Genomic DNA, 22,781 nt, shown 5'->3' on the forward strand with positions numbered 1-22,781 from the left:
TCTGAGTACTTCTACTTTTACTCAAGTTCAAGATCTGAGTACTTCTACTTTTACTCAAGTATAAGTTCTGAGTACTTCTACTCAAGTACAAGATCTGAGTACTTCTACTTTTACTCAAGTATAAGATCTGAGTACTTCTACTTTTACTCAAGTACAAGATCTGAGTACTTCTACTTTTACTCAAGTATAAGTTCTGAGTACTTCTACTTTTACTCAAGTTCAAGATCTGAGTACTTCTACTTTTACTCAAGTATAAGTTCTGAGTATTTCTACTTTTACTCAAGTATAAGTTCTGAGTACTTCTACTTTTACTCAAGTACAAGATCTGAGTACTTCTACTTTTACTCAAGTATAAGATCTGAGTACTTCTACTTTTACTCAAGTATAAGATCTGAGTACTTCTACTTTGACTCAAGTACAAGATCTGAGTACTTCTACTTTTACTCAAGTTCAAGATCTGAGTACTTCTACTTTTACTCAAGTACAAGATCTGAGTACTTCTACTTTTACTCAAGTTCAAGATCTGAGTACTTCTACTTTTACTCAAGTATAAGATCTGAGTACTTCTACTTTTACTCAAGTACAAGATCTGAGTACTTCTACTTTTACTCAAGTATAAGATCTGAGTACTTCTACTTTTACTCAAGTACAAGATCTGAGTACTTCTACTTTTACTCAAGTACAAGATCTGAGTACTTCTACTTTTACTCAAGTACAAGATCTGAGTGCTTCTACTTTTACTCAAGTACAAGATCTGAGTACTTCTACTTTTACTCAAGTACAAGTTCTGAGTGCTTCTACTTTTACTCAAGTACAAGATCTGAGTACTTCTACTTTTACTCAAGTACAAGTTCTGAGTACTTCTCCACCTCTGATAGAAAGTAAATACATAGATATGAACAGTGGAACACATATATACATATTGCCAGTGAAAGATGTATATCTATCGAGTATCTCTAGCCAATTATACACGATATCAATACAGAATTGTCGTCCGTGTTCAACATCGAAAAGCCCATATAACATTTAATTCATTTCCTCTTGTCTGCATCCCCGTAAAGTTTAAAAACTCTTTCATGAAACTCCGGTTTAAACCCCGTCGCAGGAAGGCAGTATGTCGGGTGGTCCTGGCTGAGCTCTGAAACAGGATCTGAGTGTAAATACTGTACCGTCTGAAATACTAAACTGTAGCGCAAACCCACACCACCTATCTTTAGACTAGTTCAGCTCCTGGAATCCTTTGTAGCTACTGAGAAAACGGGGTCGATAGAAAATACATGAAATACCTCCAAAGAAATATAAACTTAAATAAATGCTCTCATCTTTTTAAGTGAGAGCATTGTTTCTGTCTGTATTGAGAGCATGTTTACGTTTCAGCTGAGGTCAAAGGTCATGTTTTGGGGTCTTGCTTTGCTTCTTCGCGGGGTCACCGGAGGATGGAGATCAGTTTCCTCCGAGGTATTTACAGCTTCAGCTTTAGTCACAACTTATTACCCTGCATATTTTAAATATTGGTCACTACGTTTCCTTTTTCATAATTTATTATTTCACTGTATTTTATTTTTACAATTAATCTTAGTTTTTGTATTGTGTTATTTATTTTTAATGTTTTGCTTTTCTATTTTTGTTTGCTTTGTATATCTTATCATATTTATATATTTTTTAATATTGGTCCACATTTTTAAAGTTGTATTTGTTTGTTTATTTAATATTATTTATTGCATTAACATTGCACATACCTATTTTAATGTATTGGGTTTTCTTACCTTTGAATGATTTAATTATTATCAATATGTCTCTTTGTTTCTATCAATGTCCAAGTCAGTTTTCGTTAGTGGTTTCCACTTTTGAAGGCGAGCTCTGTCCGATCGGTTTTCCTAAAGAACTTCCTTTACATTTCTCCTCGATGAGATCGCACTCCAAACCGGTGAGTGAATTGTAAACACTCGACACATCGAGCTGCCGATGAAGCGTCTCAGATGTTTGTGCATCACGTTTCAGAAACTGATAACCGGGGGGAGGTGTTGACGTAAACAATTTCAAACACTACGAAGGTTTCTCATTTCTCTAACTCCCCTCCTCGACCCCCCATCTCGACTCCTATCCCCGTGTCTTAGTCCCGCGCATAGGAGATGCGAGCAAAGCACCTGCAACCGCTCTACGCCCAGAGCTGTACTGAGCTGAAAGCTAAAGAGCAGCCCCAGCTTGCTGCACACATCTGGCAGCGTGTTCTCGACTGGCCCTGATGACCTCGGCCGCACTAGCCGGTGCAGCATGACATCCTAACCAGGCCAGGTGCCCCAGTCAAGCAAACGCCACATCGTATGGCCTCAGAGAAGCAAGAAAGTGCCAACCAGCAGATACAACAGAGCCTGGAGGTAGGACTGGCCCGCCGCAGTAACAGCAGCTGGGCGTCACCTATAGTTATGGTGCGCAACCAGGACGGCACCTACCGCCTTTGCATAGACTACAGAGCCCTAAATGACAGCACTATTAAAGATGCGTATCCACTACCCCGCATCCAAGACACACTGGACGCCCTCTCCAATGCCAATTGGTTCAGCACGCTGGACCTCGCCTCGAGCTGACCCCCAGAGCACGCAAAGCATCTGCCTTCTGCACAAGAAATGGACTGTTTGAGTGGGATGTCATGCCCTTCGGATTGTGCAACGCCCCCGCGACCTTTCAGCGCCTGATGGACCGCGTGTTGACCGGCATGCAGTGGGAGACCTGCCTCGTCTACCTGGACGACATCATCGTGCTGGGCAGAGATGCGCCAGCGATGCTGCAACGACTGAGCCAGGTTTTCGACCGCCTCCAACAGGCTAACCTGAAACTCAAGCCTGCAAAAGGCTGTCTCTTTCGCCACCAGGTGGCCTACCTGGGCCACATTGTCTCTGAGGATGGTGTGGCTACTGACCCCAGCAAAGTTCAGAAGGTGCAGGAGTGGCCGGCGCCTACATCAGTCCAAGAAGTCCACCAGTTCATCGGCCTTGCGTCATACTACAGGCGGTTCGTTAAAGACTTTGCCTCCGTGGCTGAGCCTCTCCACGCCCTGACAAAGAAGTATGCCCGTTTTCACTGGAGTGAAGAATGCCAGGAATCCTTCAACGAGCTCAAGCGTCTGCTAACCACAGCACCAGTTTTGGGTTATCCACTCGACCAAGGCAGCATGATACTGGACACAGATGCCAGCGATGTGGGCATTGGCGCTGTCCTCTCTCAGGTTCAGCAGGGCAGAGAGCGCGTGCTGGCCTATGGGAGTCGCAAACTATCCAAAACTGAACAGAATTACGGCACTACACGACGTGAACTTCCCAACCAGCAGGCTGTAACTGTGGCTGAAGTGCTGGCTTCAGAGTGGGTGTGTCGTTATGGAGCACCACAGATGCTGCACAGTGATCAAGGCCGAAACTTTGAATCCGAAGTGTTTCAGGAAATGTGTAAGCTGTTTGGCATTGAGAAAACACGCACAACACCTCTCAGACCTCAATCTGATGGCCAAGTCGAAAGATTTAATGCCACACTACAAAAGATACTGGCCACAACAGCTGAGCGTTGCCACTGGGACTGGGACCTCATGTATGCTGTTATGGCTTACAGAGCAACCAAGCACAGTGCAACTGGTTTCACCCCCAACTTCATGATGTTTGGCCGGGAAGTGAGCGAGCCGGTGGACCTGGTAGCTGGTCTACCCCCAGACTCCGACACACTCCCTTCAGCCCCTGAATATGTCCAGCAGACCCGACAACGCCTGGAGCTGGCTCATCAAATCACCAGAGAGGCCCTTGGTGAGTCTGTAAAACGTGCTAAGAGACAATACGACAAAGACTGAGCGCACACAGTACCATATGGGTGATGCTGTGTGGTACCTGATTAAAGGAACACGGAGAGTCCAAAACAAAGTCAGGAAGTTTCTCCCGTCGTACGAAGGACCATACTTCATTCTGGGACACTTGGATGATCTGGTGTATCGCATCCAGAAAGGCCAGAGAGCAGGTTGATAACCATATGGAAAATGTAAGTTTTGAGTGCCTTCTGACTGCTATTTTAGAGCTCAGCTATTAATGCCTTTTTCAGGGTTTCCTTATGCTCCACAGTGATAGGTGCACACAAAGACTGCTAAATATCTGCACTGAAATGTTTTACTCTTTAATGTACCATGTAATTTACTGTGCTGGATTAGAATTGTGTGCAATTGCCATCCAGAGTGGGGGTAGTGTTATGACATTAGGGTCATGAAGAGTGAGGTCGCTACCCCTTCAAGAGAGGGGTGTGGCGCGTGCATGTGAGAGTGGGTATGGTAGAGCGAGAGCGAGCGGTATATGTTTTCTGGAAATGAAACGAGGCAGCAGGAAAAAGCATAGGTCTGTGATGTATCTTGTAAAACGGAAGAACTAAATAAATACAACGACCTCCCAAGACGAGCTCGCCTCTCTCCAGTGATTTGATAAAGTGCGTTATTGAATCTGAAGCGTGTAGCTTCTGCCCTGGGAGACGACAGAGTCACCCCCCCTGTTTCCTCGACCACGGTCTGGGAGCCGACAGGAAAGTTCAACACTTTGTTCGAAAGCTGTTACCGTTCATGGTGTTCGCAGGTCTTTTTGAATCTCACTCCAATCTCACTCCAAAGCACCAAACAAAAATGACTATCATCCAATATTGTTTTAACTACATCATAACTAACTTATTATGCATTAATAACCGTACAATCCTGTTGTAATTGCATTGTATGGCCCAAAAACACATTACACCACATATTACACGTGCATGTGTGAGTTCAGGTTCAAGTGTTGTACATATTCTTTGAGAAAGGTGGAGTTCCCGTGGGGGGAGGGGAGACCAGGTGCATGTTGCAAACAATTATTGTTACAGTGGATGAAGGGGGGGGGGGGAGGGGTGTCTAAAGTCAAAGATTCATCTTGATTGGGCCAACTTTGACCAGGGGCCTATACTGCGAACCTGGTTCAACCTAACCTGGATATGTTTGAGTTAGCCGGTTGGCCTAATCCAAAACATACGCGCTCTCGCTAAACTGTCCTACGACGCGGGTTATCAAGTGGATCGCTCAAGCCAGCCGTGTCCTATCTAGTTAGGTGCGCGTTCACATGAAAGGGGTGGTATCTGGAGCATTCGACCAATCACAGACATGGAGAAGCGCACTGACAGCGCAGCGTCATACTTCCTGAATGAAAAGTGAACTTTAATACTAGTCAAATATGAAGAAGTTAAACTTTAAACATCCATGACTTAAACACTTGATCAGGATCAAAGCCTCAGAGCTGCACCTGCAAGGTGAATACAGCTGGGACAGAACAAGTGTTTGAATGCGTACATTAACAGGTTTATGATATCACTGCCCCGTCTAAAACACGATCTGACTTCAATTACCTCTGTCTCGAGTGTTTCGTCAACTTATGTGTTGCTTAAAATAATGCTTCTGCATACAGTCTGTGACACTGTGAGTGTTGCACGGCCAGATACGGCTCAGCTGACTCAGATAAGGAGAGATATGATACATTCTGAAGTGATATGCCGCGGACTGTACTTAATGTACTCTGATCCGGTTACTTATGTTGTGGCCGATATTTAAGTAAGCTTTCTTAACGCTAATGTTATAATAGTCAGATTGCTCTGAAGATGGAGGTGATATTCTATTCATGTTCATGTTCACACAGTCGGTGATTTTTGCCGGCCGTCTTTCCTGCGACGGCAGTTTTTCTGTATTTCCTTTCTCCTGTAATATGACTTGATCGCTTTAAACTCCGCACACTGAGCTCTGATTGGTCAGCAGGCGGTGTTTTCACTGAGTTGAGCTCTTAGCCTGCAACCTAACCTGCTCCCGACCAGGTTAGCTGCTTAGCATATATTACCATGGAGATCTAGCCTGCTAAAAAGAGAACCAGCTTCGTAGGACCGGAAAGCCGGAGTTTCCCCTGAATTTAGCCGGCTAAGCGAAAATCCTGCTTCGCAGTATACCCCCCTGGAGTGACCCACAACATGCTGCTGGGTCTCCCCAGACCCCAACACCAAAGTATACACTTTTTGTAGAGACCTTCAGACGTAACTAAAATGGTCAAAATCAGTTGTGTAGTGTTTAAATAGCTGTTGTGGAGGATATCATGAAGCCTTGTTCCGATAAAAAAGCGTAGTTATTATATAATTTTAACTTGAAACGGGTCACGGGAGACCCGAACAGAACATAAGGCTTAAAAGTGCAAATCTAAAAATGTAAACCATTTATATGCAGCTTATAAATCTGTATGCATTGTATTAAAGTGAAATACAATTTTTCCAGACAAAGTCCATACGTTCATATTAACACTCATCTACACACAAGGTCACATTTGGCATCTCTGCAAAACAACGTGTCTGTCTCCTTGAACTGTGTGTGAATCTGACATGTGTGTGTGGTGTGTCCTCACTCTGGCTCCCGATTGGTCGGCAGGGACAGGAGGGGTTGACATCGATGGTGCAGCCTCTCATCGAGGACGCTTTAACTGTGACCCAAAAAAGCCCCACTGTTTGCCAAGTAGCAATGAACTGCAGTTCTTACCTCTGTTTACACTTAAAAGATAATCAGCAATAAAGTACAATTAGAAAAATGTGTTAAAAGACAAAATATATAATACAAATAAAATGTTGTGGTGCAGGAATGAGTCCAAAAAACGGGACATTAGTCAGTATTTTACCACATCCTGTCCCCCGGTCTGGAAGTCCATGGTTTTCTGAATGTGTTTGGATACAAGCTAAGGACAGGTCAAAGCTTCACAGTGGAATATATACTGATGCAGGGCCGGCCCTAGACATTTTGGTGCCCTAGGCGAGATTATTATTTGGTGCCACCCCCCACCCCCCGCCCCTCTAAGCAATACACTATAGAATATCCATCCATCCATCTTCTCCCGCTTATCCGTGGTCGGGTCGCGGGGGTAGCAGTTCCAGCAGAGAGCCCCAAACTTTCTTTTCCCACACCAACCAGCTCTGACTGGGGGATCCCAAGGCGCTCCCAGGCCAGCGAAGATATATAGTCCCTCCACCTGGTCCTAGGTCTACCCCTTGGTCTCTTCCCAGCTGGACGTGCCTGGAACACCTCCCTAGGGAGGCGCCCAGGTGGCATCCTAACTAGGTGCCTGAACCACCTCAACTGGCTCCTTTCGACGCGAAGGAGGAGCGGCTCAACTCCGAGTCCCTCCCTGATGACCGAACTTCTCACCTTATCCCTATCCAGGGAGAGACCAGCCCCCCTGCGGAGGAAACCCATCTCGGCCGCTTGTATCCACGATCTCGTTCTTTCGGTCATGACCCATCCTTCATGACCATAGGTGAGGGTAGGAACGAAAATGGCCCGGTAGACAGAGAGCTTTGCCTTCTGCCTCCATCCCGTGGGTGGTGGACCCACGGGATGGAGAAGCGGAGGTGTTGCCCACGTTGCCTTTTCGGGCTGTGCCCGTGCCGGGCTCCGTGGCAAGCCCGGCCACCAGACGCTCGCCGACGAGTCCTCCTTCTGGGCCTGGCTTCTGGGCCTGGCTCCAGCTTCCTCCGGGCCGGGTATCCTAACTTCTTGGTTTTTCTTTCATGAGGTCTTTTGAACCAATCTTAGTCTGGCCCCTTGCCTGAGACCAATTTGCCATGGGAGACCCTACCAGGAACACAAGGTTCCAGACAACACAGCCCCCAGGTTTTAAAAGATGTTTGAATGGTGATGTACACAGTGACAGATGTTAAGGACTAACGTTTATAATAAATACATCTGTATTGATTTTAAGATATTTTCATACAATCATACGTATTGGGATCATTTGTGTTAATGTGGACCGGAGGGAGAGGGTGACGAGCATAAGTTTCACTTTCCTTTTTTATTTCAATTCCAACTTTGGTCATGAAGAATATGTTTCTCTGTTGTCCACGTTCATAAAGCAAAGCAGCAGCATCAGAGCACGGTGCAGAGTCTCTAGATGAGTTCACAGTAGTCCCTCGTTCTTATTGAACATCCATGTTGTAGTCCGCTGTATAGAAAACTATAGTTTCCATAGTTCCCCCACAGCAGCAGACGCACACAATGACGTCCGCTGGCGCATCAGAAACACGTCGGATAGTGAAAGTGCATTCGGATTCTCTAAAGTACCGCAGTCTCTTCTCCTAAGTCCTTTTGAATTCTCCTATCCACTATCCCTTAACCCTGTGACGTTTCACTCAGAGGTCAAGGAATAGGAGATAGGGATAGACGTTAGGAGCTGATTTTTGGATTATCGGAACGCAACCCAACATTAGCCGCCTTTAGCTATGGTGGGCAGGGCCGTATTCAGGATTTCCTAGATACCGAGGTCCAAATATGTTAGGGGGGTTCGGGGGATACCCCCCGAGATTTTGGTGATTTTCATGATCTAGTTAGGTGCTTTTTAAGTCCTGTGGGGGGTCACACATTGGATAATATATTGATTTCAAACCATGTCAGCGGGCTGCAGCATACATTATGTTTGAATGTGTAATACATAAGAATCAGTTGATTGTTACTATGAATGATCTGGACATGCAGAAGAGGCTAAAATGATCACAAAACATTGTCAACATTCATTTTCCATGTCTCTCCTTTCCATAACCTGCAGCCTCTCTTCCATCGTCTTTAGTCTCTCTGTCTTCTTCCAGTTCATTACTCTCTCTGTCCTCTACTCTTTCTCTTTGTTCAATCTCTCCCTCATTATTCACTTGTTGCTCCTCCTCACTTGTCGCTCCTGCCAGTGAATTAAAAGCAATTCAGCCATTTAGTTAATTTCACTTGTTTGTTTGCATTCTTTTTTTTTAAATCTGTTTTGTTTGATTCTCAAAAGAGAACAAAGATGTAAGCAAATTGTGTTTTATACAATTGTATGTTATTATGACATCATAACTGCAATAGATGTATGTTGTTTTACAATTATGCCTATTGTCTATATTGTGAATTAAAACTATTGTTATAGATATATGGATGGATAGATAGATGGGGTTATTAAGCCTACATTCTTTTGTGTGACTGTACCTGCAGTTCCTCCCTGACTTCTCTCTCTCTCTCTTCCTTACCAAAGCTGAGCTTCGACTGACGCAGTCTTTTCATTATATCTGAGTCAGTGTAAAAAGAAAACAATACAATGTTATATCTTCAATGTTTTACTCAAATTGAAATGAAAGAAAAGCATTACAACGTGTGTTAAAAGGTAATCCTTCTGACATTGGATGAACGTAATTAACTTTAGCTCTCTAGCTAATTTATTCACGCAATTTAAACCAAAGTATAGCCTATAGCTGCAATATAAGTTAGTGTGCATGTTGTCGGACGTCCACTGACTAACGGTGAGCGTTCACACAGGATCTGCTGCTCATATGATGTCCTGATGAACGGAAACACAAGCAGCCCGCTGGACTCAGATCTCTAGATACCTCATCACTCCTCCGCTGCTCCGATACAAGTCCGGGCTGCGGTGGTTTGTTGATACCGGTTGATACCCTCTGATACATGTCGTCTTCTTCTGTTTGCTTTAACCGAGGCTACGTAGTTATGCAGCGCCCCCATCGTCAGTAAATGGAAGTACTACAAAGAACCTCGTTTAGTGCAATTATTTCACAAGTTTAGTTATATACACAGCTTGGAAAAGATTACCGAGGTCCGGACCTTGGTGACCTCAATGGTGGATACGGCCATGATGGTGGGGACGGGAAGTCATGTGACCGTGCTGTAGTTCCTTTATAGCCCAACATTAGCCACCTTTAGCTTAGCGGTGGTGACGTGAAGTCGTGTGACCGTGCTGGAGTTCCTTTATAGCCCAACATTAGCCACCTTTAGCTTAGCGGTGGTGACGTGAAGTCGTGTGACCGTGCTGTAGTTCCTTTATAGCCCAACATTTGCCACCTTTAGCTTAGCGGTGGTGACGTGAAGTCGTGTGACCGTGCTGTAGTTCCTTTATAGCCCAACATTTGCCACCTTTAGCTTAGCGGTGGTGACGTGAAGTCGTGTGACCGTGCTGTAGTTCCTTTATAGCCCAACATTTGCCACCTTTAGCTTAGCGGTGGTGACGTGAAGTCGTGTGACCGTGCTGTAGTTCCTTTATAGCCCAACGTTAGCCGCCTTTAGCTTAGCGGTGGTGACGTGAAGTCGTGTGACCGTGCTGGAGTTCCTTTATAGCCCAACATTAGCCACCTTTAGCTTAGCGGTGGTGACGTGAAGTCATGTGACCGTGCTGTAGTTCCTTTATAGCCCAACATTTGCCACCTTTAGCTTAGCGGTGGTGACGTGAAGTCATGTGACCGTGCTGTAGTTCCTTTATAGCCCAACATTAGCCGCCTTTAGCTTAGCGGTGGTGACGTGAAGTCGTGTGACCGTGCTGGAGTTCCTTTATAGCCCAACATTAGCCACCTTTAGCTTAGCGGTGGTGACGTGAAGTCGTGTGACCGTGCTGTAGTTCCTTTATAGCCCAACATTTGCCACCTTTAGCTTAGCGGTGGTGACGTGAAGTCGTGTGACCGTGCTGTAGTTCCTTTATAGCCCAACATTTGCCACCTTTAGCTTAGCGGTGGTGACGTGAAGTCGTGTGACCGTGCTGTAGTTCCTTTATAGCCCAACGTTAGCCGCCTTTAGCTTAGCGGTGGTGACGTGAAGTCGTGTGACCGTGCTGGAGTTCCTTTATAGCCCAACATTAGCCACCTTTAGCTTAGCGGTGGTGACGTGAAGTCGTGTGACCGTGCTGTAGTTCCTTTATAGCCCAACATTTGCCACCTTTAGCTTAGCGGTGGTGACGTGAAGTCATGTGACCGTGCTGTAGTTCCTTTATAGCCCAGCATTAGCCTCCTTTAGCTTAGCGGTGGTGACGTGAAGTCATGTGACCGTGCTGTAGTTCCTTTATAGCCCAACATTTGCCACCTTTAGCTTAGCGGTGGTGACGTGAAGTCATGTGACCGTGCTGTAGTTCCTTTATAGCCCAACATTAGCCGCCTTTAGCTTAGCGGTGGAGACGTGAAGTCGTGTGACCGTGCTGTAGTTCCTTTATAGCCCAACATTTGCCACCTTTAGCTTAGCGGTGGTGACGTGAAGTCATGTGACCGTGCTGTAGTTCCTTTATAGCCCAACATTAGCCGCCTTTAGCTTAGCGGTGGTGACGTGAAGTCATGTGACCGTGCTGTAGTTCCTTTATAGCCCATCATTAGCCACCTTTAGCTTAGCGGTGGTGACGTGAAGTCATGTGACCTTGCTGTAGTTCCTTCATAGCCCAACATTAGCCACCTTTAGCTTAGCGGTTGTGACGTGAAGTCATGTGACCTTGCTGTAGTTCCTTCATAGCCCAACATTAGCCACCTTTAGCTTAGCGGTGGTGACGTGAAGTCATGTGACCGTGCTCTAGTTCCTTTATAGCCCAACATTAGCCACCTTTAGCTTAGCGGTGGAGACGTGAAGTCATGTGACCGTGCTGTAGTTCCTTTATAGGACAACATTAGCCACCTTTAGCTTAGCGGTGGAGACGTGAAGTCATGTGACCGTGCTGTAGTTCCTTTATAGCCCAACATTAGCCACCTTTAGCTTAGCGGTGGTGACGTGAAGTCGTGTGACCGTGCTGGAGTTCCTTTATAGCCCAACATTAGCCACCTTTAGCTTAGCGGTGGTGACGTGAAGTCGTGTGACCGTGCTGTAGTTCCTTTATAGCCCAACATTAGCCACCTTTAGCTTAGCGGTGGTGACGTGAAGTCGTGTGACCGTGCTGTAGTTCCTTTATAGCCCAACATTTGCCACCTTTAGCTTAGCGGTGGTGACGTGAAGTCGTGTGACCGTGCTGTAGTTCCTTTATAGCCCAACATTTGCCACCTTTAGCTTAGCGGTGGTGACGTGAAGTCGTGTGACCGTGCTGTAGTTCCTTTATAGCCCAACGTTAGCCGCCTTTAGCTTAGCGGTGGTGACGTGAAGTCGTGTGACCGTGCTGGAGTTCCTTTATAGCCCAACATTAGCCACCTTTAGCTTAGCGGTGGTGACGTGAAGTCGTGTGACCGTGCTGTAGTTCCTTTATAGCCCAACATTTGCCACCTTTAGCTTAGCGGTGGTGACGTGAAGTCATGTGACCGTGCTGTAGTTCCTTTATAGCCCAACATTAGCCGCCTTTAGCTTAGCGGTGGTGACGTGAAGTCGTGTGACCGTGCTGGAGTTCCTTTATAGCCCAACATTAGCCACCTTTAGCTTAGCGGTGGTGACGTGAAGTCGTGTGACCGTGCTGTAGTTCCTTTATAGCCCAACATTTGCCACCTTTAGCTTAGCGGTGGTGACGTGAAGTCGTGTGACCGTGCTGTAGTTCCTTTATAGCCCAACATTTGCCACCTTTAGCTTAGCGGTGGTGACGTGAAGTCGTGTGACCGTGCTGTAGTTCCTTTATAGCCCAACATTAGCCGCCTTTAGCTTAGCGGTGGTGACGTGAAGTCGTGTGACCGTGCTGGAGTTCCTTTATAGCCCAACATTAGCCACCTTTAGCTTAGCGGTGGTGACGTGAAGTCGTGTGACCGTGCTGTAGTTCCTTTATAGCCCAACATTTGCCACCTTTAGCTTAGCGGTGGTGACGTGAAGTCATGTGACCGTGCTGTAGTTCCTTTATAGCCCAGCATTAGCCTCCTTTAGCTTAGCGGTGGTGACGTGAAGTCATGTGACCGTGCTGTAGTTCCTTTATAGCCCAACATTTGCCACCTTTAGCTTAGCGGTGGTGACGTGAAGTCATGTGACCGTGCTGTAGTTCCTTTATAGCCCAACATTAGCCGCCTTTAGCTTAGCGGTGGAGACGTGAAGTCGTGTGACCGTGCTGTAGTTCCTTTATAGCCCAACATTTGCCACCTTTAGCTTAGCGGTGGTGACGTGAAGTCATGTGACCGTGCTGTAGTTCCTTTATAGCCCAACATTAGCCGCCTTTAGCTTAGCGGTGGTGACGTGAAGTCATGTGACCGTGCTGTAGTTCCTTTATAGCCCATCATTAGCCACCTTTAGCTTAGCGGTGGTGACGTGAAGTCATGTGACCTTGCTGTAGTTCCTTCATAGCCCAACATTAGCCACCTTTAGCTTAGCGGTTGTGACGTGAAGTCATGTGACCTTGCTGTAGTTCCTTCATAGCCCAACATTAGCCACCTTTAGCTTAGCGGTGGTGACGTGAAGTCATGTGACCGTGCTCTAGTTCCTTTATAGCCCAACATTAGCCACCTTTAGCTTAGCGGTGGAGACGTGAAGTCATGTGACCGTGCTGTAGTTCCTTTATAGGACAACATTAGCCACCTTTAGCTTAGCGGTGGAGACGTGAAGTCATGTGACCGTGCTGTAGTTCCTTTATAGCCCAACATTAGCCACCTTTAGCTTAGCGGTGGTGACGTGAAGTCATGTGACCGTGCTGTAGTTCCTTTATAGCCCAACATTAGCCACCTTTAGCTTAGCGGTGGTGACGTGAAGTCATGTGACCGTGCTGTAGTTCCTTTATAGCCCAACATTAGCCACCTTTAGCTTAGCGGTGGTGACGTGAAGTCATGTGACCGTGCTGTAGTTCCTTTATAGCCCAACATTAGCCACCTTTAGCTTAGCGGTGGTGACGTGAAGTCATGTGACCGTGCTGTAGTTCCTTTATAGCCCAACATTAGCCACCTTTAGCTTAGCGGTGGTGACGTGAAGTCATGTGACCGTGCTGTAGTTCCTTTATAGCCCAACATTAGCCACCTTTAGCTTAGCGGTGGTGACGTGAAGTCATGTGACCGTGCTGTCGTTCCTTTATAGCCCAACATTAGCTTTTTACTTTAGAAATAATATGTGGAGATTATCATGCTGAACAAACATGTAAGTATCATAAACATTTGTTTGACACAGAGATTATCTTTGAGAAGATTCAAAATCCAATGGTGAAATGAAATCCCATTGCTTTATGTCGATGGAAACCTTGAGATGCTCACTTCTGGGTAGAAAAAGAGTGTACAAAGTTCTAAAAGTGTTCATCAATTCATAGGAAATGTGAATCAACTCCTGAGGTTAGTAAAGTTTTCTTCAAAGATGAATTATGCAACGTATTATGTGACTTATCAGATGTTTGACTTCTGAGAAAGGTCTTAATTAAGTATTGATCCTGTTCTAAGTTCATTTGATCCTCCCCAGGAATGTATTCAGCGTATGTCATCAACATTTGGTTACATAATGTTTTTCGAAATAAGGGCAATTCTTGATGGTAAGTTATTCTTACAGCAGTTAGACAATTTCACAAGAACTGTTCTCCTTCAAAAAATGCTATGTAGCAAAACATGTGACGATAAATACATTTTTCGGGAGTTGACCACTGATAGTGTTGAAACAAAGTGGGTACATAGCTTTTTGTACATCATTTGAACATTTGTAGCTTGAAATGTACTTGCAATTTCCTTGAACTAATTTTTTGTTATCGTTTGTTGTGTCCTTTTTTATTTGTTGCTTCAATCTTTCACTCAGCATATTCAGGCAGTTATACACCAACAATGAAACACATGAGCACACAGTTTAAAAAAGCAGGAATTATGCGTTTACTGTCCTTTTTTAGATGTGATATTTTAAGTTTTATCCAGCAGTGCTCTATAACCTGGCTCCTAGATGGGAGAAGTACTCAGATCTGGTACTTAAGTTAAAGTAGAAGTACTCAGATCTGGTACTTAAGTTAAAGTAGAAGTACTCAGATCTGGTACTTAAGTTAAAGTAGAAGTACTCAGATATGGTACTTAAGTTAAAGTAGAGGTACTCAGATCTGGTACTTAAGTTAAAGTAGAAGTACTCAGGTCTTGTACTTGAGTAAAAGTAGAAGTACCAGAGTGTAGGAATACTCTGTTACAGTAAAAGTCCTGCATTCAAAATGTTCCTCAAGTGAAAGTAGAAAAGTATTCTCATCTAAATATAGTGAAAGACAGTGAAAGTAGTCGTTGTGCAGATTGATCCATTTCAGAATAATATATATGATATGTTTATAATGATTGATCATGAAAGTGTTCTCAAAGCTGGTGAAGGAGCAGCTAGTCTGAATGACTTTGAATGACTTTTTGTTCCACTCCAGGACACCTTGCGTACCATGCTGCGAATGAATCTGGCCCTTCCTACATCCAGGACATGGTTAAACCGTGCACCCCAGCACGTGCACTACGCTCTGCATCAGCCAAACGACTCGCTGCACCCTCGCTGCGAGGGGGACCCAAGTTCCCATCAGCAGAAACACGTGGGTTTGCTGTCCTGGCTCCAAGATGGTGGAATGAGCTCCCCATTGACATCAGGACAGCAGAAAGCTTACACACCTTCCAGACTGAAAACTCATCTCTTTCGACTCCACTTCGAGCGATAGAACTATTAACAAAGCACTTATATACGAATAAAGGACTGGCTTATCTATAGCCAGTTGAGTAGCACTTGAAATACTTGGCTCTATGAAACCTGATGTACTTTATGATTCTGTTTTCTTCAAGGTTGTGTCTTCCTGGTCGAATGCACTTATTGTAAGTCGCTTTGGATAAAAGCGTCAGCTAAATGCAATGTAATGTAATGTATGCAGGGTAGCTGGTGAAGGTGCAGCTAGTCTGAAGTACTTTGTAGACTGCAGGGTAGCTGGTGGATTCACTCCAGGTGGAACTAAAGTCTGATTTAACACTTGGTTATATTTCACATCATTCATCCACATCTGTGAAGTAACTAAAGGGATTAAATACATGTAGTGGAGTAGAAGTACATAATTTACCTCTGAACTGTAGTGGAGTAAAAGTACACAGTAGCATACAATGGAAATACTCAAGTAAAGTACAAGTACCTAACAATTGAAGCAGACTAAAAGACATCACACATTTGTTCATGAACTTTCTCAGAAATCTGATTTGAAGTCACCTTGAACCACAAACCTGATGGACTGTTTATTGACGTCCTGTGTAAAGTGCACTGACCTGTTACGTATAGTTCGTGAAGCTTTCCCTGCGTCTTGTTTGAGCCTCGTCTGGAATATTGTTTGTCTTTAGACTCTGTTTACAGTGTCATTGGCTTAAGGCTTCACTTTGTGCCGTGCGAGAGTTCAGTGACACGATCCTGTGGGTGTTTTTTTGAGGTATGGGAAGCAATCATAGACTGTATGTATGGAATTCAAGGGGGCAATTAAAGTATAGGCTAAACGTAAAGAAAAGACAAATACCTTAAAAAAGGCCTTAAAAATGCAATAAACACAAAATCACATGATGGGCAGCTTCATGTTGTTTTTTAAATTTGCATTTTAAAATGTTATTTCTATTTTCCTCACAGCGAGGGATTAAAACAATAATGCATACTTTCCCGACTGTGGCCACTGGGGGGCAGCATAACTTCATGTTTGAGCCTCACACCAGCCCATTAATTCCCCCTCTGTCCTGCCTCCTCAATGTCACGGTTTCAATTATGGTCGACCTTTCTTCCTCGCGTGGCAGCATTCATGTCACGCAACATGTGATTCCGATTGAATTCCGAAAGCAGGCAGTACATAAACGTGACCTCAGTCCAGATGCACGCGATGAAACAATACACAGCGGGGGAAAAACACCACGAAGCTCTTCAGTGTGTGGCTTCAGGCCGGCTGTGTGCAGAAGGTGCAGATCGTTTAGAAAAAACTATATTGATAAAGATTGAGCATGTTTAAAATATGCCTTTATCTAGAGCTGCAACCATTGGTCAATTATTTGTCCATCTTATTTATCCCGCAACAATGCGAGAAACTATGACGGACATTTTTCACTTTTTTCTAGCGATATTATAGATTGACTGACAGGATCTACATTTAAAACAGACAACATATTGATAGTAACGTTTTCTATAGAGCTGGTGGTCGATAGACAGAAACATAATCAGCGGGTTTTGATAATCGATTAGTTGTTTGTCTCGCGATATTATAGACTGACTTCGTGAATTGAAACTAACCTGTTCTTTAGATTGTAGAAAAAACAGCACTCTCGTTGTGTGTCTGATTAGAAAAAAACAATGTATTCAAGGATAATATGTTGAATGTAGACGTAGGGAAATACAAATAACATTTTAAAATGCAAATTTAAAATCACATGAAGCTGCCCATCATGTGATTTTGTGTTTATTGCATTTTAAGGCCTTTTTTAAGGTATTTTTCTTTTCTTTACGTTTAGCCTATACTTTAATTGCCCCCTTGAATTCCATACATACAGTCTATGCTTGCTTCCCATACCTCAAAAAAACACCCACAGGATCGTGTCACTGAACTCTCGCACGGCACAAAGTGAAGCCTTAAGCCAATGACACTGTAAACAGAGTCTAAAGACAAACAATATTCCAGACGAGGCTCAAACAAGACGCAGGGAAAGCTTCACCAACTATACGTAACAGGTCAGTGCACTTTACACAGGACGTCAATAAACAGTCCATCAGGTTTGTGGTTCAAGGTGACTTCAAATCAGATTTCTGAGAAAGTTCATGAACAAATGTGTGATGTCTTTTAGTCTGCTTCAATTGTTAGGTACTTGTACTTTACTTGAGTATTTCCATTGTATGCTACTGTGTACTTTTACTCCACTACAGTTCAGAGGTAAATGATGTACTTCTACTCCACCACATGTATTTAATACCTTTAGTTACTTCACAGATGTGGATGAATGATGTGAAATATAATCAAGTGTTGAATCAGACTTTAGTTCCACCTGGAGTAAATCCACCAGCTACCCTGCAGTCTACCAAGTACTTCAGACTAGCTGCACCTTCACCAGCTACCCTGCAGTCTACAAAGTACTTCAGACTAGCTGCACCTCCACCAGCTACCCTGCAGACTACAAAGTACTTCAGACTAGCTGCACCTCCACCAGCTACCCTGCAGTCTACAAAGTACTTCAGACTAGCTGCACATCCACCAGCTACCCTGCAGTCTACAAAGTACTTCAGACTAGCTGCACCTTCACCAGCTACCCTGCAGTCTACAAAGTACTTCAGACTAGCTGCACCTCCACCAGCTACCCTGCAGTCTACAAAGTACTTCAGACTAGCTGCACCTCCACCAGCTACCCTGCAGTCTACAAAGTACTTCAGACTAGCTGCACCTCCACCAGCTACCCTGCAGTCTACAAAGTACTTCAGACTAGCTGCACCTTCACCAGCTACCCTGCAGTCTACAAAGTACTTCAGACTAGCTGCACCTCCACCAGCTACCCTGCAGTCTACAAAGTACTTCAGACTAGCTGCACCTTCACCAGCTACCCTGCAGTCTACAAAGTACTTCAGACTAGCTGCACCTCCACCAGCTACCCTGCAGTCTACAAAGCCATTCAGACGAGCTGCACCTTCACCAGCTACCCTGCAGTCTACAAAGTACTTCAGACTAGCTGCACCTTCACCAGCTACCCTGCAGTCTACAAAGTACTTCAGACTAGCTGCACCTTCACCAGCTACCCTGCAGTCTACAAAGTACTTCAGACTAGCTGCACCTTCACCAGCTACCCTGCAGTCTACAAAGTACTTCAGACTAGCTGCACCTCCACCAGCTACCCTGCAGTCTACAAAGTACTTCAGACTAGCTGCACCTTCACCAGCTACCCTGCAGTCTACAAAGTACTTCAGACTAGCTGCACCTTCACCAGCTACCCTGCAGTCTACAAAGTACTTCAGACTAGCTGCACCTTCACCAGCTACCCTGCAGTCTACAAAGTACTTCAGACTAGCTGCACCTTCACCAGCTACCCTGCAGTCTACAAAGTACTTCAGACTAGCTGCACCTCCACCAGCTACCCTGCAGTCTACAAAGTACTTCAGACTAGCTGCACCTCCACCAGCTACCCTGCAGTCTACAAAGTACTTCAGACTAGCTGCACCTTCACCAGCTACCCTGCAGTCTACAAAGTACTTCAGACTAGCTGCACCTCCACCAGCTACCCTGCAGTCTACAAAGTACTTCAGACTAGCTGCACCTTCACCAGCTACCCTGCAGTCTACAAAGCCATTCAGACGAGCTGCACCTTCACCAGCTACCCTGCAGTCTACAAAGTACTTCAGACTAGCTGCACCTTCACCAGCTACCCTGCAGTCTACAAAGTACTTCAGACTAGCTGCACCTCCACCAGCTACCCTGCAGTCTACAAAGTACTTCAGACTAGCTGCACCTCCACCAGCTACCCTGCAGTCTACAAAGTACTTCAAACTAGCTGCACCTCCACCAGCTACCCTGCAGTCTACAAAGTACTTCAGACTAGCTGCACCTTCACCAGCTACCCTGCAGTCTACAAAGTACTTCAGACTAGCTGCACCTCCACCAGCTACCCTGCAGTCTACAAAGTACTTCAGACTAGCTGCACCTCCACCAGCTACCCTGCAGTCTACAAAGTACTTCAGACTAGCTGCACCTCCACCAGCTACCCTGCAGTCTACAAAGTACTTCAGACTAGCTGCACCTTCACCAGCTACCCTGCAGTCTACAAAGTACTTCAGACTAGCTGCACCTCCACCAGCTACCCTGCAGTCTACAAAGTACTTCAGACTAGCTGCACCTCCACCAGCTACCCTGCAGTCTACAAAGTACTTCAGACTAGCTGCACCTCCACCAGCTACCCTGCAGTCTACAAAGTACTTCAGACTAGCTGCACCTTCACCAGCTACCCTGCAGTCTACAAAGTACTTCAGACTAGCTGCACCTCCACCAGCTACCCTGCAGTCTACAAAGTACTTCAGACTAGCTGCACCTCCACCAGCTACCCTGCAGTCTACAAAGTACTTCAGACTAGCTGCACCTTCACCAGCTACCCTGCAGTCTACAAAGTACTTCAGACTAGCTGCACCTCCACCAGCTACCCTGCAGTCTACAAAGTACTTCAGACTAGCTGCACCTTCACCAGCTTTGAGAACACTTTCATGATCAATCATTATAAAACACATCATATATATTATTCTGAAATGGACCAATCTGCACACCGACTACTTTCACTGTCTTTCACTATATTTAGATGAGAATACTTGCATGTGTTGAATGTATTGTTTAGATTATATGTCTTTAAGGTCAGCCTTTTAGATAAAGACACAAACAGGCTCAAACACGTTGCAACTCCCCAACACACTTTCATAAGGAGAAACGTGTTGCATAAACCAAACGCTGTCACAGAGTTAGTCTGTCTCATAACTGTCAGTGTATATCTGAAATGACTACTGTAGGTTAGCTACGTTAGCTAGCTAGCTTACAGCAGATCTGCAGTCACATCAGAAGGAGTCATGTGACATACTTGCCAACCCTCCCGATTTTCGCGGGAGACTTCCGATTTCATTGCCCTCTCCCGGTTTCCTCCCCGGGTCATATTTCTCCCAATTTCTGACAAAATCAGATTTACTCAGGACTGTTTGCACTCAGACTTTAATACAGCTACACCATTGTTTGGTTTCCATGGTAGCGCGTCTCTTTAGTAGTGCGCGCAACTGAGAGTCTGAGAGGGTGTGAGGAGTCACAGAAAACAGAACAAGCATCGACAACTCTACCCTCTGCTCACTCCTTTCCTGAAAAATACAGGTCCAGCCAGCTCCATCAAGGATGGTGCTACACCCCCCCCCCCCGTGGTGGTTTTGAGAATGCTCCCGATTTCTGAGGTCTCAAGGTTGGCAAGTATGCATGTGATCACATTGTTAAAATAAAAAAAAACATTTCAGGTAAGTTTCCAAATATCATTACAAATAATATTGGTTTTCTTATTGGAATTTGTTTTAAAGATTATTCATCTGCAAACTCAGCATTTTTCCATCTCCTTCTGTGTTTTCTCTGTTTTTAATATCATTTGTTTAAGTCTCCCAGCCAGTGTGTTAGTGTTATCAAATGTATCATAGATGTTCATTGTCCTCAGAGGTTGAACCCTATGTTATGGTGACACATTGTCCTTTACCTCAGGACAGCTAAAATGTGTACTTTCCACAAAATGATTGAATGGAAAGATACATTTAAAATGTACTAATGTCATCATGCTCTTCAGAGGATGAACCCTTGTTAGTATGGACACTATGAGCACAATGTGGGCTTTGTACAAAAACCTCTGAAGGTAGACATCTTTTACTTTCACCTACATGATCCGTTTCACCTCTTGTTATGTTTACCCCTCAATACAACCGTCTTCCAATGCATTTATTAAAGTCCCATGGCCTGAAATAAAAACGTTACTGTCGCCTCGGGCCTCGGCTCATTAAAACACATTCCTATCCCTGTCATGTTCGAGCCTCGCAGCGACGAGCCTGCTCCTCATTTTGGGCCCCGGTCTGCGGAGTCTAAAAAAACGAGATGTTAATAGAATTCATGAAAATAGCCGTTTCGTGTTTCTGCCGCGCACCGGACGGAGAGGAGGACGTCCGCACACAAATTTATTTAGCATCCGACTCAGAGGGAAATTAAATCTGCCTCCGGGCTGTTGCCATACATTTTAAAATGTCCTCACATGGAAAGAAGTATCAGTCAGAGTCTCATCATGAACCTGAAAGAATCAACGGTGTTTATGTGGACATTAGCATATTCCTGTTTCAGATGATTGACTCTTTTGGATGATGGTACGGTGGCAGACCGGGACAAACAACGCCATCAAAACACTTCAAATATAAAAACGAAATGTGCCAAAACACACGACTAAACATCCTCACCAACTTGAGGAGACATAAAGAGTGACGTACACAGCTGGGAGACCAGGGGACACTAAAGAGTGGCGCACACAGCTGGGAGACCAGGGGACACTAAAGAGTGACGTACACAGCTGGGAGACCAGGGGACACTAAAGAGTGGCGCACACAGCTGGGAGACCAGGGGACACTAAAGAGTGGCGCACACAGCTGGGAGACCAGGGGACACTAAAAAGTGACGCACACAGCTGGGAGACCAGGGGACACTAAAGAGTGGCGCACACAGCTGGGAGACCAGGGGACACTAAAGAGTGACGCACACAGCTGGGAGACCAGGGGACACTAAAGAGTGGCGCACACAGCTGGGAGACCAGGGGACACTAAAGAGTGACGCACACAGCTGGGAGACCAGGGGACACTAAAGAGTGACGCACACAGCTGGGAGACCAGGGGACACTAAAAAGTGACGCACACAGCTGGGTGACCAGGGGACACTAAAAAGTGACGCACACAGCTGGGTGACCAGGGGACACTAAAAAGTGACGCACACAGCTGGGAGACCAGGGGACACTAAAGAGTGACGCACACAGCTGGGAGACCCGGGGACACTAAAGAGTGACGCACACAACTGGGAGACCAGGGGACACTAAAGAGCGACGCACACAGCTGGGAGACCAGGGGACACTAAAGAGTGACGCACACAGCTGGGAAACCAGGGGACACTAAAGAGTGACGCACACAGCTGGGAGACCAGGGGACACTAAAGAGTGACGCACACAGCTGGGTGACCAGGGGACACTAAAGAGTGACGCACACAGCTGGGAGACCAGGGGACACTAAAGCGTGACGCACACAGCTGGAGACCAGGGGACTCTAAAGAGTGACGCACACAGCTGGGAAACCAGGGGACACTAAAGAGTGACGCACACAGCTGGGAGACCAGGGGACACTAAAGCGTGACGCACACAGCTGGAGACCAGGGGACACTAAAGCGTGACGCACACAGCTGGAGACCAGGGGACACTAAAGCGTGACGCACACAGCTGGGAGACCAGGGGACACTAAAGCGTGACGCACACAGCTGGAGACCAGGGGACACTAAAGCGTGACGCACACAGCTGGAGACCAGGGGACACTAAAGCGTGACGCACACAGCTGGAGACCAGGGGACACTAAAGAGTGACGCACACAG

General features: G+C 45.5%; 1 protein-coding gene across 1 annotated transcript in view; it reads right to left on the reverse strand.

Moving 5' to 3' along the window:
- slc25a48 (solute carrier family 25 member 48) overlaps window positions 1-20,310 on the reverse strand; it is a 54,975-nt gene extending 34,665 nt beyond the window's left edge. The window contains exon 1 of the mRNA XM_034092120.2: window positions 20,224-20,310. The gene's annotated coding sequence lies outside the window, so the exon portion shown is untranslated. The remainder of the gene's footprint in view (window positions 1-20,223) is intronic.
- Between the last annotated feature and the right edge of the window lie 2,471 nt (window positions 20,311-22,781).

Source organism: Pseudochaenichthys georgianus, chromosome 10 (genome assembly GCF_902827115.2).
Source record: "Pseudochaenichthys georgianus chromosome 10, fPseGeo1.2, whole genome shotgun sequence".
NCBI lineage: Eukaryota > Metazoa > Chordata > Actinopteri > Perciformes > Channichthyidae > Pseudochaenichthys > Pseudochaenichthys georgianus.